At 35.8% G+C, this 12,507-nt stretch overlaps 1 protein-coding gene across 6 annotated transcripts in view; it reads left to right on the top strand.

Annotated features, from left to right (window-relative positions):
- CHRM3 (cholinergic receptor muscarinic 3) overlaps window positions 1-12,507 on the top strand; it is a 520,419-nt gene that overhangs the window by 124,788 nt on the left and 383,124 nt on the right. For all 6 annotated transcript variants that reach the window (XM_054694894.1, XM_054694892.1, XM_054694890.1 and 3 more), the window contains exon 2: window positions 11,215-11,320. The gene's annotated coding sequence lies outside the window, so the exon portion shown is untranslated. The remainder of the gene's footprint in view (window positions 1-11,214; window positions 11,321-12,507) is intronic.

Here is a 12,507-nt window from a genome sequence, read left to right as displayed (position 1 = left end):
CTGTGTAAAGGTGATTGATACTGATAATAGAAGAATAAAAATAACCTATTTCAGAATTTTTGTACTGTAATTTACCACTATTTTCTAAATACTTTGAGAAGCAAAAAAAAAGAAAGGGAAAAACTACGTATTTAAGAGAGATGATGAATTTAGATAGGAAATTATATTTTAAAATATTAGTGGATCATGCAACATATAATCAGAAACTTAAAAATAGATTAACGGGAGCCAGTGGTTATGTTTAAGGATTAAGCATGAATCATATTATTTGATTATGTCAGGACTCATAACCTATTAGAAAATAGCATTTTCTTTGATTTTATTCAAAATAAAATTATAATGAATTAAATGTTCCAGGATACTATGAAATTGGTTATTCTAAAGGGAAATAATGTTTACTCTTTATTTTGTCATGTAGAACATAATTTCTCTAGAATGGGTTTTGAAGATGAAAAATTTTTCTTACAAGATATGTTGAAAGTCTACTCTGCTTTATGGAGTTTAACAATCAACATAAAAAACAGCAAAATGTACTAAAAAATGTGTGGTTAAGCATGACAGTAATCAAGAATATCTTTAAAAAGGTAATTAAAAGAAAGGACAGTCTGCTGAAGTTTAATATAAGTTCTGCTATAAAATTCACATCTCCTTTAAGGAAATGAGAACAAAAAGAATTAAAGCAGATTCAGCTATATTATTTGTCTTTTAATTGATTTAATTCTATTAGTTGCATGAAATGAAAAAAAGTTTCTTTTTATTTTTGCAAAATAACCCCTTAATTAAAAGTTTAAATTAAATAATTATAAAGCATCCTTTAGCTATTCCTAGTACTCTGATAGAAGCAATACATCTTGAAGAATTTTATTTCTCTTTTAGGGGAAATAAAGGTCAAATCAGTCCAAGTTTTTGGAGAAGCATTCTATTCTTTCTATTCCTTAGGTATTATGTAGACATGATAATAAAGCATACTAAGGAAGAGTTCCAGAACTAAGGTAAACTTTCCATGATGGTAAACTATTCCCTCAGCGGTGAGGCTGACCTGACCGACACCTTCATTGCTCTCAGCAATTCCAGACCTACACCTTCATTGCTCTCAGCAATTCCAGACCAGGCTGCATCTCTGATTGAAGGTCAAGCTACAATGGCTATATCCAAAGGTGCATTTGATGGTCTTAGACTCCAATTGAGGCCAAGCTTACTGAGTAATTCTGGCCAGTTAGCTAAGGCCCCTTGCTTCCTTTTCTCACCATTATATGAGTTTCAGAATGGAAATGTCCATTTTAGAAAAATATGCATAATGATTTCCACCTGCATGTCTTTGTCATATCATTTTTACATGTATATTACCTTTTTTTATCCCAATTAAAAAGTGGGGAATTGGATCCCTGGCAGGATTACTATCACATGACCAGGTAATGATGCCAGAATTAGCCAGTTCTGACTTATTCTTTCTGAATCAAGAAAACTGTCAAAAAGAAAATAAAAAATTAAGTCATTGTATGTTGGAAAATAAATGAAATTTGGAAAAATGTAACCTAAGTTTTAATCATCAGTTTCCTAATCTGAAAAACAAGGTTAATACACCCTTTCAAGGTTATATTGAGGATTCAAGGATACAGTCCATATTTGGATCAGTTAGCTCTTTACATAACTCTTGGGGAATCTCACTAATTGTTAATGAAAGATAGAAATAACAATGGTACTGTGGTTGTAGTGAGGCTATCACTAATTAAATGGTATAGTACCAATGCTGGTGGCTGCCAGGCTTGAGTAAGGACTCATTTTGAAAATACTATATTTCTATAAGAATCTGCACCTGAATGGAGCACAGCACCCCACTCTGTGCCAGGCACTGTGCTAGGTGCTAGCAGGGAGAAAGTCTGCTCTCAGCTACCTTACGTTACAGATGAATCTTTCAGCATTTGTAGCTTGGGTAGCCTCTACATCTTTCTTCCATCATATAATTGTGACTTTTATCTGAACCTCAGTAGTGGAATAAATTCAGCACCAAATATTTTTTGAGGGGAGAAAGATGGACAGATTCAGACTTGCATTTGTAAGGATGCTATTCAATCAGTGATAGTGGCCCAGGGTCCCTATGCTGTGGACTTAAACTTACTTGGTGAAAGTCTTCCAATAGAGTTAATGTTGATATTATGCTCTTTTCATAGCTGGGACAAAAACTCTCAATGCATTGTCTCCCCTCTGCAAAGAAGGGAGTTAGTCATGTTGCTGCCACATTACCAAGTTGGGCACATTGAGTAGATCCCAGTCACTAGATCTTACATAAGAAATCTTAATTTCCTATCTACTATAGTTTAAGTCCTACCCATTTCCTTTTTTCCCTCCAGACCTTGTGTTTCTAGCACACCAGCCCCACTATGAGTATGGGATCTGTCTTGTGAACCTCTTTCACACTCTTGCAACAAATTCCTTAGGCTCCTGTGTTGCCCTGGGCTTTGATTAGGCCTGTCCTATTGGGCGTATATTTTTCCTTATTCCTACATTTGTTTTCCTCTTTGGGAATCTCAGCACATTCCTGCCTGGACTGCTGTTAGAAGAATTAAGAAGTCAGTCTCATGGAGATTAGTGTCTTTAGTGTTGGGCCATAGGTTAGGTCTCAGTAAAAGCAAGGATTGTGGAAGAGGCCATCAAAAGTGCCTTTGGATATAGGTGGTTGCAACTTGACCTTTAGCCAGAGAGATGAAACCTGGCTGGCATCGTTGATAAGGCTGAGGCAGGTAGATCTCTGACACGTGACTAGCAAACAATAGGCACTGTTTTCGAACTGTTAGCCTGCTGTATGCATAAAGGAGCACTGCATTCTAGTCCCAAGTCTAGGTGATTTTAAATCTGTGCTCCTGATTCCATTCTGTATTTGGAGTCTAGGATGCAGTAGTAGCACTATATTTATACTCTAATTGGATAAATTACTTAAATTCTAAGCTTGGCATTGTTTTTCTTTCTTTCTTTATTTTTAAAGATTTATTTATTTATTTATTTATTTATTTATTTATTTATACAAGCACTGGGTACAGTCAGATGCGCGGGAGGGTGAGAGAATTCACCAGAGCCAGAGTGGGGAGCAGAGCAGGCAGAAGGACCGAATTACACTGCTGAGGGGAGCAGCGGGTGGCAGGAGAGGTCTGCGTGCCATGTGGGACCCTCCCCCGGTGGCCGGGGAGCAGCCGGGAATTGAGCCAGCACTGCAGAGGCTGCGGGCAGCTTCGCAACCCAGCGCTAAACCGCTGTGCCACCAGAGAGGCCGGACATTGTTTTCAATTCCCAAAATATACAGTGTTTGAGTAGCACAAGGCTTGAGGACCTTCTCTATCTAAGTAGTTTATTTAGAAGTTCTAGCTGGAGAACTTGGTCTCTGGTATACTCTTGGCTAATATCATCCTCCTCTGAGGCAAGCTATCTCTACTGTGATGGAGACCATAGATTCAAGATTAATACTCATGATCTATGACTGAGGAAGAGGACAACTTCGTAAAGTTGGAGCAAATGGCCCCTGACATTAGTGATGGAGCTGCCAGTCAGAGTGTTTTTAAGTCCATCAGGCAGCTCTCCGCTTATGAACATCAGCAAATCCCCGCTAAAAAGGCTGATAATCCTAATGGTTGTCTTCACTGTATGAATGTACAGCTTAAGAAAAACCTGTCCATAAAAGTCAACTTTTGAGGGCCTCCCTGGTGGTGCAGGGGCTAAAGTCTCAGCTCTATCAAGCTGTCTCCAGCCATTGCTGCATGAGTTCGATCCCTGGCCAGGGAGCTAACCCACATGGCACAGCAGACCTCTCCTGTCATGTCTGCTACTCCCCTCTGCATTGTATTTCAGCATTGTATTCCACTCGTTCGGCTCCCTGCTCTGTGTCTGATAAATCCTCTCATCCCCTCCCCCACACTTCTAGCCTAGACCCCAGTTTTTGTATGCATAAATAAATCTTTTTAAAAAGTTGACTTTTGAACAACACAGATTTCAATTGCACTGTTACACTTACATGTGGATTTTCTTGTAAATAGGCAAGGCAAATTTACAGTATAAATATAGTACAGTATTATAAAATGCAATTTCTCCTCATGATATTCTTCATAACATTCTTTTCTCCAGCTTATTCTATTATAAGAATACAGTATATAATCTTATAACATACAAAATATGTTAATTGTTTATATTATCAGTAAGTTAGAATTCCTGTTAACAGCAGGCTATTAGTTAAATTTGGGGACAGTCAAAAGTTATGGGAAGCTTTTGAAAGATGGGGGGTCAGTACCCTTAAGCCCCACACTGTTCAAGGATCAACTAGAGAAATTCCTGTCCAAAGCCTTTATGTTCCATACCTTAGACTATCTTGCCCTATATTTGTAAATTCTGTTCTTCATATCAATTTTAATTTACCTAGAAACTTCCTTTCTTTAATATATACATGTAAAGGCTCTCTTTGTATCCACATTTAGAAAGATACTTCTATTGTTTAAAGGTATAGTGTTGAGAGAGACTTGGTGCCAAAGACAACTGTATAAAGCAATGCAATTTTTGAATACATTTTTCCATTAGCAAAACTCACTGCCATTTTAAACATAGTAAGCCTCTCTCTCTCCTAAGAACATAGTATCCTAAGTATTCAATATAGTTCTCCTTGCTTAGTCAACAGAGTTTGAAAAACCAGCACTAAGGAATGCTTATTGCATTTGTCTTTAGCTCTGTCTGACATTCAAAAAAGTGACGTCACTTCCAGTGACCAAGGGATTTTTGTGAAATTTGTAAATATTCTAACTCCATCTAATATTCTAATTCTATGTAAAATATTCTGAGACATCTCTAAACCCAAAGTACTAGTAAGCCATCATCTTTTTCAAAATTGTAATATCCACTTTTAAAAACGATAGGGTTTCTGAACCATAAATCTCTTCCTTTGAAGACCAAAACTAGGAAAATTTCCAGCAGTATTCATTAAGATAGCCATCTAAGTATCCAGACTGGTGCAAAATGAGGAAACCCTAGCCTGAATATTTTCTGCGTTCTTTTGGCTGCCTTCCTCCTTGTGCTTTCAAGAAACTAAGGTCTTTTCAGGTCTCAGAATCACTAGTGCAGTGGCTTGGCAAATACTTGAAATTATTTCACATTCTAGTAGGCAGCTTAGAAGTTGTAAGGGAGCCATTTCCATTTTAATCTAAATGCATATTTTGCCTCAGTTGATGTATTCTGGTAGAAAGCTTGAACATTGCAGTAGTTCTATTAGGTCTTAAGATGATAACTAAGCTTGCTTTCTTTTCCTTTCCTACTCCTTCTCATTCCCCCTTCCTTTCAAAAATGAGTTTTAGGTTTGCTTTGCTTGGGCTCTGTGTCTGATCTCCCTTTCAGAATATTGAACTATTCATAGATTGCTAATTTTGTTGCAGTTTGATAAAGAACTACCCTTTAGTCACTCCTGCAGTCTAGACATGGCTAGTTCTAGTAACAATTGTTCCTTCATTTTATCCTCCAGAAGTTAAATGGTACGTTGAAAATAATAATGGCGTCTCCTAACATTAAGGATCAGAAATGTGTTCCATTGCCTCCAAGTATTTACCTATTACTGTTGTTGAGTTGAATAACTGATGCACAATTATGTTCTGAAGGGTCACTTAATTCAGCTCCCCATTTTCACCACCCCAAATGCATATCCTAATTCTGTATAAGCTCAGGTCTGTGATGTTATACATAAGAGTTCTACTCCCAGGAATCTTTCTTTTATTGATTAAAGACTCCAATAGATTGAGGTCTGAAGCCAACTTTTGCCCCACCCTCTGGCTGTTTGGCTTTGACATTCAATCTGTAAGAGTCCCAATTTCTGTAAAATATGGATCATAACAATTTTGGAGGATGTGAAGAGAAAGAAAATAAGCATAGTACCTAAATAACTGATGACATTGTTGCTCCTGGGAAAAGAGAAAAAGAGGAAGAGAAACAGGAAGAGGAGGAGTAGGCGATGGGGAGAAGCAGAAGGAAAAGAAAGAGGAAAGAGCAGAGGAGGATAATATAATGGTTAAAATAATATTGAGATTGTACCATAGCCTTTGGGGGTGAATGGGGTTCCAAGTATCCCTTCCTTTGATTTACATAATTCTTATCTTCAGTACAGAGTACAATTCCAGAGTGTGATGAGAGTTTGTGAAAGCTTTTTTTTGTTTTGCCAATAGATACTGTTTCCCACTTTCTCTATGTTGATCCTTTGCCCTAACTTTTGACCACCTTTCTGCATTAGCTCAATTCCAAGGCGCCCCTGGATCAAACAGCTTGACCACTGCTGTACATCATGACAGCTCTGATTCATAAGAGAGCCCTTTATCCACAGCCTCCCAAATGGATATTGCAACCCAATTAGATAATGTTGGAGTCAGATTTGCATTTTAAATAGAAACCACTGTGTCTGTTTTGTAAATTACATACGAAAAAAATCTACAGATTTTTGTTTAGTTCTGTCTTAAAATTAATAGAAAAAAGTAATTGGAACATTAGGAGAACAAATGTAGAATAAGTAGGGAAGTTTATTTTCAGTACAACCAATCTTTAAAGTTTAACAGCCAATAAATATAAACATGAAGTGGCAGTTGCCTCATTATAAATGTAAACACACGTATAAACCTACTCAGTAGCAATTTAAAACAAACTGAAACATATCCCTCCTACTTTGGTTATGCCTGAGCCTTTTTCACCAAGGCAGTCATCCTTTTTGATTTCTCATTTCCTACCTGACTTGATGGCTATCAAATACAGTCACTAAATAGTTAATTTTACTGAAAAGTAACTTTTTTTTTTCTCCCCTCTCCCATGTAAAGTGACTTTAGAATTTTAACAATGAAAAAAAATGCTCTTTAGATAGTTCTAAAATAGCACTCTGTCATACATATATCATATATGTGCTTGTGTGTGTGCATGTGTCTGTAACCTTGGAGTACAGAATTAGCATCATCATGTGTTGATTGCTTATACTAATGAGACTCATTAAGGTAAACCATGTCTATTTTATGTAGAGTAAATGGTTTAAATGACTCCATTTTAAACAATGCTTTACTTTAATAATTTTTGCTTCTTAAATCTGTCTTTAAATGTTTCCATTTCCAATAGTGAAATAAATAGGCAAAAAAGTCTTGATAAAACAACAGTCATTATCTTGCATAGAGAAAAAATGCTATTTCAAATGTGGAGAATATCTGAATGTTACCATGTAAATTTAGAGATATTTATGTATTTTATATATATGTTTATGTATTTTCTGATTTGTAAAATATAAATTTGCACTAAAGCAAATTTGCATTTTCTTGAAAAAATTTGATGAACTTCAAGTAAGTTATCTATAATCACACAATCTTGTTGTTTCCATTACAATGTCTTCTAATCTATATCTACTCTCTGTGAAATTGTCTATATTTTGAGCCCACACTTAACATTTGTGTTCTGCACTTATATATTCTCTCGTGCTAGGATAGCTGCCATACTTACAGCAATAAAACATAATAAAAGTTTTAACAATGTGACATTCCATAATGTTCAATTGTTTCCTTTTTGTTGGACAAGAGTATTAGTAACAGCAGTAACAACTACCATTTATTGACTATTTTCATAGTAAATGTTTTGTAAAGAGGATCTTTTAACAGAATAGAGGCCAAGCATAGTTAGTTATATTGAGATGCCTACACTTTAGAATTTGATATCCTTGGCTTCCTATCATCTGTGTTATGTTGGTCAAAAAAAAAAAAAACACTACTGTTTCACTCACCTTTAATTTCTTCCTCTGAAAAAAATAAGAGCAATATTAGTTGACTTAGAGTCCAGCACATTGTAGGTGTTGAAGATATGAAGGAAGTGCGTTATTGGAAATTACATCTAACGTTGCTTTACCCACATCTATAGATTCCTACTGTTTTGTTCATATCTCCAAATGAATTTCCAGGAAAATGGAAAAGCATTCCACCCACAATATGCTAAGTGTTCATTTTTTGTGTGTGCCAGATCCTCACCAAGTTTGCCTTTCCATCATTCTTCTTTGTGTTCTTTCTTTATCCTTTGAGCAAATAATAGAGCCTGTTGTGCACCTAGCATTTCTGAAGTCACTGTCAGACTCCAGATTACAACTGACCTGAAGAATGTGCTGTGTGTTCAAAAAATGTCAGAAGACTCAGACCCAGGCCCCCCTACTAGGCTAGTAAGCTTAGGTATTCACCGCTTAGAAGTGTGTGTGTACGTACATGTCTGTCTTCCCCATGAAGTCAAAGTTCATTATCTTGATAACATTTCACATCATATCAATCAAGGTGATCCAAATACAAATTCCCAGGAAAGACACATGTAAACAGATAATTATACAGTATGAATTACAGTAATGGATTAATGCGTAAAATGTGACTGTTTAGTTCTACCTACAATATTAAAAATGTTGATAGAATTCATTTCTGAATTAAATTTTCTTTCAAGGGAATAGCAACTTATTAATTAAATAGAAAAGGGCCCAAGGTTAAAAGGTGTCAGCTACCTGGAGAAAACAGACGATACAAAGTCAAGTACAAGGGAACGAGACAGACTTACATGTTTGGCAACAATTTTCTTACAGCTAAAATAATCACATAGATGAATTAGTGTTAGAACAGGATGATGAGAAATTAGGCAGGTCTGGCCACACCTGAAAGAAGATAGGTGGCAGGTAAATACTGAGGTGGCTGGGTATATCATGCATATTTTGTCATACAACTGGGTATGTTATGTGCATTTTGTCATATACTGTATTAGAAGTAATGGAAATGAGGTTTTGAATAAGAGGATTGTGTAAGTTTATAAACTATGAAAATGGTGGAATTGGTATTAAGAGCTAAGTCTTCGAGAGCCGAACCCCTGTTCTCTTCACCAATATGCAATTAATAGTTCAATGGAAAATCATTTAAGTGTCTTCTCATTTGGGGGGTTTAATTAACTTCTCTGAAGATAAATCTTTAGGATTTTGTTCTTTGTCTCAAGCTTAATTGAGAGCCAAAGCAGATCTTCTACAAAACTAACTTTCTTTGATGTCTTTCAAATGTAAATATTCCCCCCATAAAGATAGTTTCCACCTGTTATGTAGCAGATTTGTCTTTGTAATCTTTGTTTTGTTTTGCTTCCTTGCTCATTTATTCATCCTTTGATATGGTCCCCTGTGCACCTTTAAATGGAGTAGATGGAGTGTCTTTTAATTTGCTTCGGATTCTTCTGTTTGGTCTTGTAATCTCCCTTCTCAGGCCATTAGCAAGAAGGCCGATTATCCAACTTATCTGTCTTTATCTGCACATATACTGAGGGAGCAAGAGCCCTGAACACCTCATGTAAATTTCATCCTGCCCTCCTGCTGCCCATTTTCTGCATCCATTTCTCTGATCCAGCTGTGTGTCAGACTGAGTGTGTCTGAGTCTGTCCTCTTTACTGGTGCCTCCTCCAGGAAAAATCTCTAATAACCCCAGGAAAAAAAAAAAGACCCTGCTATACACACTCAGTGCAGCTACTGCCTTGCCCTTGAAGCTCTTGATCCTTCGTAGGAAAGTGAATTTGCACCAGTGCTTCCATTCCTTCCTGAAACACCCTTTTCCTTTTTGCTGATATCATCTCCAGTGAGCACCAACAATTCTCTAGACAAGAAATCAGCCAACATTTTCTATAAAGGGTCAGGTAGTATATACAGTTTCAGCTTTGCAAGTCATACTATTTCTGTCAATCTCTCAATTCTACTATTGTAGCATCAAAGCAGAGACAATTTGTAAATGAGTGGCTATGGCTGTATTCCAATAAAACTTTATTTATAGACACTGAAATTTGAATTTCAAATAATTTACATGATTCTTTTGATTTCTTTCAATGATTTAAAAATGCAAGAGCCATTCTTAGCTCGTAGGCTACACAAAAACAGGCAGGCAGCAGACTGCAGTTTGTTAACGCCTGTGGCATTGGTTCTTCCTCAGCTTAAATTGGGGTCTGACCCTCCATTCTCCAAGCTGCTTCTCTACAGTATCTGCCATCCAAAGTAACTTTCCCTAGTTACTTAATTCATGCAGTTTTATTTATATATTTTAGTTATTTTCATTTTCTATTTGTGACTCTTTTCCCCTTTGGATCTGGCTGTTGGGATGGCGGTCAGCAGTGTTTTTGTCCCAAGCTAATACCTGATCTGGAAGTGAAAAGTTAGATTTTTTTTCCCCTCTCTGGAAAATTGCCTTGTTTTTTAACCTTTTACTCTTTTTTAGGAATTGCTGCAATTGAACTAAATTAACTAACCACTAAACTAAGTACTAATTACTAGCTTGAAATTCTCTGCATTGAGCATGTCTGAACTTTATTCCCCTGATTTTTCAGATTATTCTTTCTCCTCTTTCCTCTTTGAGATTGTGTTGCAAACAAAAAGATGACTTTGGCAAGTAAAAGGAAAGATTGATGTAACAAAAATGTGAATTGAGACAAAAAATACATGCCAATTTTGACATTTGTTGTTCTTGTTCATTCATTCACTCAGCAAATTGTGTGTGTGCCAGGACTATATCCCAAAATGATATTGCACATTATATCCTGACATGCAAAGATGAGTAGAATGCATGCTTATCTTTCAAAAGAAACATAAGGGAGATAGAGACCCAGGAGATGCATCTTTGTATAATAATCTTAATATGTCTCTCATGTTGGAGGACATATGGAGTATAAACAGGCAAAGCATGAAGCATGTGCTGTTTATGCTCCATGAGATGTGGTGAAAGAGCATTGCCTGCAGTGTTCAGAGTTTGAGGTCAAGTGTTCAACTGTTCTGAGCCTTGTGGTTTTGTTGTAAGAGACTCTACCTTGTGGTTTTGTTGTAAAGACTAAATGAAATTTCATACACAGGCATAATATCATTTTCAGCAAATAGACCCTAAATGCACATTAGAGAATGTTACCTTTGCTTTCTCACTTGCTTTGTTTCTTATTGATAAATTTACAGCCTTCCAGTAACAATAGAATACTTCTTACTCAGACTTACTTAATTAGTACGTAGTGTGTTTCTACTGCTGGACTATACATTGTGTGGGAAACAGAGGTGTGTTAATTAAAGCCCAATGGATTGCTTGTCAGACATCTTTTTTTTTTCTTCTTATAATACTACGTGTTGAAAGATACACTTGTGCAAATGATGTGAATGATATTTGTTGACTGACTTAGTTATCTCTGGTATCTCTTTAGTTTCGAACAGTGATGGCACATATTTTGGTCACCAGTTGCTCAGTGGACTGCAGATTGTCTGAACTGTCTCCATCCCCATCATGTACACCACAAAGGCTCTTTACTGGTAGGTATTTTCTATTCAGTATCATTTACATAGTTATATACTGTGATTTCAAGTGTATATATTTATAATGAAAAGTGTAGAAAATTCATGTGATTACAACACTGTTCTGAAATATGTCTAGATTTAGTCTTTTCATGCACAAACCAATTGTAGAATAAAAGAGCAGATTAAGATCTATTTTGTATATGTATGTGCCGTATATGTCAGTAGTTAATGCATCTTTATATGCAGAATTTAGAAGTGTAGAATTTTTGCCTCTATTTTAACTGTATAAAATGAAGTCACTGGAAACTTTCAGTGTCTTTTGGTTCTTATAACTCTAGCAATGGAAACCTAAAAAGTTTACTTAACATAGTATTTTGACAAAGTTCAGTTTTATTATAGTTTTACCCAATAGGGTATCTGGTATGCTTCTACTTACATAAGTACCATATGATAACTGACATGTGATATTTATGGTGTCATGAAAAGGGAATGATTCTCAGTGGCAGAAGATCTTAATTTAGTTCCAACTCCTACATTGATCATCTGACTGCTCAAACCTCTAGACCTCAGTATCCTCATCTCCAGAACGAGAGGAAGGATCTGCTTTACCTATTCATAAGATTTCTTTCAAGGTCAAATGAGGTAATAAATACTGCATTATTAGTTTACTGTCCCCCCCCCCTTAAAAATAGTTGGTATTATAATGTGACTAACATTATAAGTAGGGACCTATAAAAAGTTGACCATAATTTTCTTTTAAAATTGGATGATACACCCAGAGTTTGTATGTTATTCATCTAAGAGATAAATGATAAAGTTATATTTAATATTAATTAGTGACCCAAATTAATTTCTTATTTTGGAGAAAATTATATCTAAATGAAATATGAAAATACTTAGTTTCTCCCACATACAGCACACAGCAATCCCCAGCAAATATAGAAAGGGGTCTCCATTTGTAATATCCAGGTTATTTACTCTTTCATTAAATTTTATTTTGGGGTATTTACACTTGGAAGAGAAAAAATACATTTGATACTTTCAAAGCACAGTTTAATTTCAGGATACTGGAAGACTAGAAAGTCAAGTAGATATTACTCATTTTGTATAAACATTTAATTCCTTTGTTCACTGAAATCTCTTTATTGCCTTATATGACCATTCTCATTAGCTAATGAATACAGTTAAATTGTTTATAAGAT

Source organism: Talpa occidentalis, unplaced genomic scaffold, assembly GCF_014898055.3.
Source record: "Talpa occidentalis isolate TD23 unplaced genomic scaffold, MPIMG_talOcc4v2.1 talOcc4.14, whole genome shotgun sequence".
Taxonomy (NCBI): domain Eukaryota; kingdom Metazoa; phylum Chordata; class Mammalia; order Eulipotyphla; family Talpidae; genus Talpa; species Talpa occidentalis.
This window is presented reverse-complemented; position numbering and strand designations above follow the sequence as displayed.